Source organism: Thalassophryne amazonica, chromosome 12 (assembly GCF_902500255.1).
Source record: "Thalassophryne amazonica chromosome 12, fThaAma1.1, whole genome shotgun sequence".
Classification (NCBI taxonomy): domain Eukaryota; kingdom Metazoa; phylum Chordata; class Actinopteri; order Batrachoidiformes; family Batrachoididae; genus Thalassophryne; species Thalassophryne amazonica.
The window spans coordinates 37,036,624-37,042,811 of NC_047114.1; positions in this window are offsets into that span (position 1 = coordinate 37,036,624).

Genomic DNA, 6,188 nt, shown 5'->3' on the forward strand with positions numbered 1-6,188 from the left:
TGTTGACATAGAAAACCTGTAAAGCCTACTTTTAGTACACAGGAGGTATTGATAAGGGAATCAATAAAGAATTGGATCGATAAGTGGAATCGATATCGATAGAATCTTATCAATACCCATCCCTAGTATTGACCATTAAAGACATTGAGCATGTCGCAAGAGCTGTGGTTTTGGAGATGCTCTGGCCCAGTCCTGGAGCCATTACAATCTGGCCCTTGTCAAAGTCACTCAAATCTTTGTGCATCACAGTTTATCCTTCTTCCAACACATCAACTCTAAGGACAAAATGCAAATTTACTGCATAACCAGCCCAGTCTCATGTTTTCTTTCTTTTTTTTTTTTCATGCTCCTGTCACGAAATGAGTCAAACTTTCATGACAGGGCTTTTTTTTAAACTCACTATTACTAACCCTACTCCTACCCCCAACCCTAACCTTAACCACCCCAACCCCCCCACCCCCCCAACCCGCTTCACTTTTAATTTCGTGCAGCCATCACAGAATGAATTAGAATGAATTTGTGCTGCCGTGACGATAATGAGGCGCTTTTTGTCACAATATCATGAACCAATAGATTAATGTATATTTCATGCTGCTGAATCACGACTTGCCATGAGACCAGGAGCCTAACATATCTCACCCATTGATAGGTGCCATTGTACTGTAATTGTTTTTAAATTTTTGGTAAAGAGTGCAACAAAAAATGGAAATATTTTAAATCTGGGGGGTAAGCAACAATAGCTCGGACCCTATTGACATGAAGAAGCTTGTCTGATAACGAAGAAGACATCTAATCAAATTTGTGCCACTTTTTTCTTTGACACAGCGACATTAAAGGTTATTTGAGAGCTCAGGGACTACAGGATTGTTGAGATTTGTGTTATATTGGTTTACTAAGACTCTGTTTAAACTGTGTCCAATAAGTTAATTGTTTAGCTCAGATAATGGCCAAGCTGGAAGCCTTCTACGGAGACACGACACAGGTGGACACTAATAGAATTCTAATGGCCACTTTGGTACCACCTCCATTTGTTTTCTAAACCAGCAACTGTAGAGTCGTATATTCAGTAGAATTATTTGACATATATTAACAATATGATTTAGCTCATATTCACACACAGTGAGTTATCTGGGTTACTCACATACTTTTTATTTTCTTTTATTAATACTGGAGTGCAGTTATTGTGAAACAGATTGAAACAGGTGCTACAGCTAACGTAGCATGATACTGCTATAATTTTTTAGTCGTTTCTAAGATTTTAATCTCAAATGCTTCTACTGCCATCTAGTGTTACGCACTGTACATATCTTCGTGTGGGAAATGTTTCTGTTTTTGGCGGGGGGAGGGGTGTTGGGGGGCGACAGTTGATGTAATAGTTTAAAAAAGGCTATGTTCCAAGAAAAAAATTATACTTTTATAAGAATAAGGCATCAAAGGCTTCATATTTCACATACAAGATTTTTTTTTAAATCTATCTTTTGCATTTAAGTTTCAGTTTCATGTTTAACAGCCTCAAAGTTCTACAATTACATGAGTGCATATGTAGAAACTCCCCTGTTCTTTAGGGCCTGGATCAACTAATTTTAGACATCTTTGCTGGACAGAGACAGAGACATGACCACCGGGGGTGGCAAGGGGCCAATTCTCTTTGCTATCATCTCAATGTCTGCGGATAGTGAAGCAGATAAGTATGATTTCTGGCCAGAATTGTTCACTTGGTGATGCAAGCATCAAATTTGACATGAATATTCTTCATAAATAAGTGTTTGAGAAAAAAGTGCTGGCCACTTGAAAATCCAATATGTCGGCTAGGTGGGGGTCAATGAAGAATTACACAGGGGTCAAAATCTATAAATGATCCAATCAGATTGAAAAGTATAACACATTATTTGTCTGATCAGAAATATTCCAAAAAGGTATAGATTGGACTATCTATGTCTGACTGTTATGGAGTTATGGGGTAAAAACAGCAAGAATGGTGACAAAGGTCAGTTTCAGTTTGTACAGGGTCAAAAGATAAAGTTGCAACATTTTTTGTAAAATGTGATGCAAATTATTGGTTGAGTTAATAGGGTTTTAAAAAGGAATAGTTTGCACCGTGTATCATACTCAGTTGTCACGTTACAGGGTAACATCTGTCACATGCCATAGAATCCAGTGGATGTCGACATTGTTTGACATTTACTTTGCAGACCAAGCATTCAACACAGTCAAAACTATTCTATTTATTAATCCTATTAGTTCAACCAATAATTTGCACCACGTTTTACCAAAATTGGGGCAACTTTAACTTTTGACTCCTGTACAAACTGAAATTGACCTTTGTCACCATTCTTGCTGTTTTTATCCCATTACTCCAGAACATTCAGTCATAGATCATCCAAACTATACCTTTTTGCAATCTTTGTGACCAGACACATAATGTGGTATAGCTTTCAATATGATTGGAGGATTTTTAGATTTTGACCCCTGTGCAATTCTTCATTGACCCCTACCTGGCCGCCATATTGGATTTTCAAGTGGCCAGCACTTTTTCCTCAAACACTGATTTATTAAGAACATTCATGTCAAATCTGATGCTTGCATCACCAAGTGAAGGATTGTTTCAGTTATCTGCTGCACTAGGAGAATTTTTGTCTAGAAAAGTTCATATATACAGTCGATGATGTTAACAAGCAGCAGTGGCCTTGATGGCGACCAAATGTAGGCTCTGGAAATGAAAAAAACTGACAGTTCCAAGGGCCTTTCACATTGAGTGCACAACCAAACACATCGCTCTAAAACCCATTATTTTCAGTGATACACGTTGCGCAAATGCGCATTGCAGAGAGCAAAATCTGAGTTTGCGCAACGCCCGTCCGTGAGCGCACACCGCCACTTGACGTCAAACTAACCATGGCCAAAGTTCAACTCAACCCAACTTTCTTTAAATAAACTTTATAAATAAATAAATAAATAATCCTAATCCTGTCATGAAGATTCATTTAATAAATCCTCCATGTGGAATATTTTATTATACTGTAGTTGTCTATTTAATTGGATACATTTACTGTTTGTATGCTGATGTATTTTCTTCAATAAAGATACAAAAGGACCTATATATATATATATATATATATAAAACTCAAACTTTCACCGCTGTGTGCTGTAGTGTAGATTCACACGTCTAATAGAAATGAGACATCAGGCCAAACACGGAAAACAGCAGAGTGTAGAAATGAGTGTCAGAGGAACATCATTCCTTACATTTTTTACATGAAGATTAATTTCTCATTAATGTACATTTTGAAGTTAAATAACGTGTGGTGGACATTCAATATGTAATGGAAATTGTGGACATAATTCACCATAACAAGTGTCGTCACCTGTGGTTAGAGTGTGTTCCCTGTTTCACATGTGATAACACGCCAAGATGTGCAAATATATATGTGCGAACATATCAGAGTGTCTCGGCCCCTTTAATGTTTTCCTGTCAGGACCCCTGAGTGGGTAATGGACAATGTTCGTTCCTGTTTCCCATCAGGACCCCTGCGTGGGTAATGGGTGATGTTTGTTCCTGTTATGCATGTGACAAACCCTGACGTGTGAAGCACAGACAAAAGTATCTTTGTCTCGTTGATGTTTTCCGTCAGGACCACTGTGTGGTTAATGGGCGGGGCCAAGCTGTTCTATTCACCTTATTCAGGAAGTCAGGGTGGACGGCTCCATTTTGTCAAGCAACTTCCTGTTTGCCACTGCGTCAATGATTAGCTACGTGGGAACACAGTACGCTAGAAGTGTCCAAACATGAGCAGTATTAATTGTTCAGTTCGTGGGTGCCACAACAACTGGAAGAAGAGGAAACTATCACTTTCAGATCGTTGTTTTGAACATGGAAAGCAGAGATCTGAGTGCTATGGACCAGCATTTAACTTGTTCTACATGTGATTTCTTTTTTTAAAATAAATTTGCAAAAAATTTAAAAAACCTTTTTCATGTTGTCATTATGGAGTGTTGTGAGTAGAAGTCTGAGGGGGAAAAATTTAATTACTCCATTTTGGAATACGGCTGTAACATAAAATGTGGAAAAAGTGAAGCGCTGTGAATACTGTAAGTTCTTTTAATTTGGTGAGTTACAAAATGATAGCATTTATTCTGTCTGGATTATTATTTTACCATACTGAAAACTGGAAAGGATTCATTCATTCAATATTAAATATTGTTCCTGGCATCCGTCCGTCGGTAAGGTCTAACCTTACCAACCCCTAGAGCAGGCACACAGAGTGACAGTGGTAAAGAAAAAACTCCCTCTGATGATTTGAGGATGAAACCTCAAGCAGACTAGACTCAAAGGGGTAACCCTCTGTTTGGGCCATGCTACCAACACAGTTGACAATGCAAATATACAGGAAATTTTTGTCATTTGTTTCTATCTGCAGCTGCGCGAATGACTTATCAGTCCAATGCGTGAGCAACAATCTGTGCTCCATTTGTTGCACATGTACTGTGATGCCTTTTGAGGCTGCCACTGTCACTCCTTCCCCCTAGCACGTTGCTCAGCAAGGCCTTGGTTCCTCTCCTGCTCAGCCCTCTGTGCACCTGTTCTCACAGTAAGACGCCAGGCTGCACGGTCCTCTGCACACTGCTCCCACGTGTTGACATTGATGCTGCACATTTTCATATCCTTCTTGCAGACATCCTTGAAGCGCAGGTGTGGTCAACCAGCCATCGAGTGCCCTCTGCCAGCTCACCGTACAGTAGATCTTTCGGATTGCGGCCTGTTAGGATTGTTCTGACGTGGCCAAGCCAACGAAGGCGCCTTTCACCAAGAATGGTGAACATGCTGCTCATGTTGGCACATTCCAAGACCTCTGTGTTGGGCACCTTGTCCTGCCATCCAATGTGCAGAATTCATCTAAGGCACCTCAGATGGTAGCTGTTGAGCTTTGGCCTATGCCAGACATGATTAAATATTAATATTTGTGGAATACCTGTGTAATAAATTAGGTTTTGCACACTAAGTTCCACAGTTGGACATTTTGTGACAATCTAGGAATTAGGCAAATTACATTTTTAAACACTTCTGCCTGACTATAGATACTTACTGACTATTCTTGACATAATATTTTTTCTAACACTGCAACCTTATTTTCTTAATATTTTGTAGAGCCTTCCAATATATCGGCCGGCCGATATTATCGGCCGATATAAGCCCTTTTCAAAGTACTCACTATCAGCCAAAATTTTGCCGATAGAACGCCAATAATTTCTCATAAACAGAACAGTTACTGAAATAATGTTTGTGTCGGCAGTGTAAAATGTCATTGCACCGTTTGTCCAGTAGATGGAGCTCTGATTCCATTCAACTGAGAGCTGCTTACACCCCTGCTTATATGTGTTCATTGCTATAACACTGCACTGATCGGCTGACAAAAGCATACAAGTAAGTTTATAAGGATGTTGTTTGTAATAACTTTGTGATTACATTCGCCCCACATTTCTCCCGTTTCAGTTCAACTCAATTTGATTAACTCAGTTTATGTAGTAATGCATCAAATGTGCTTCATTGCATCATTCACGCTTTTTACTAAGCCCACGTTGTTTAGACCTTATTTCTAGCATGAAAACGTTCGTCTACTGCTAAGAGGTTGAAACATTCAGATTCACTGGTCGTCCGGAAGGGTTCTGGGAATTACTGCCGTTTGCTATTAACCCTCTGGGGCCGACACCGTTGTATACGACGGCTGGGACCAAGCTTTACTAAATTGTAAATAACTTGTAAATTGTATTTCAGCTTTTAGCCCATACCTTTTTTGTTAAGGGTCCAAAAAAGAACATTTTATTCATTTAAATAATAATAATAATATCGGCTGATTTATTGGCTATCAGCAAATCAGCAGAATTATCGATTAGCTGCATTTTTTTCATCCAAATATTGTTATCGGCATCAGCCTCAAAAAATCCATATCGGCTGGGCTCTAATATTTTGGTTCTTTGACATTATTGTCCAGTGTTGTTCTTGTAATATCCTGACATAATTTCATTCTGAGTTTATTCTATTCTGTGAATTCTTGTAACTTTTTAAAAAATATACAAATATTCCAACTTCCTTGAAAAATATGTCATGTTTTTCTAATAGTAGTTGTTGGTCGTAAGCCACATGTTTGTTTGTTTTTTTTAACCTTACTTTCTTGGATTCATTTTATTTT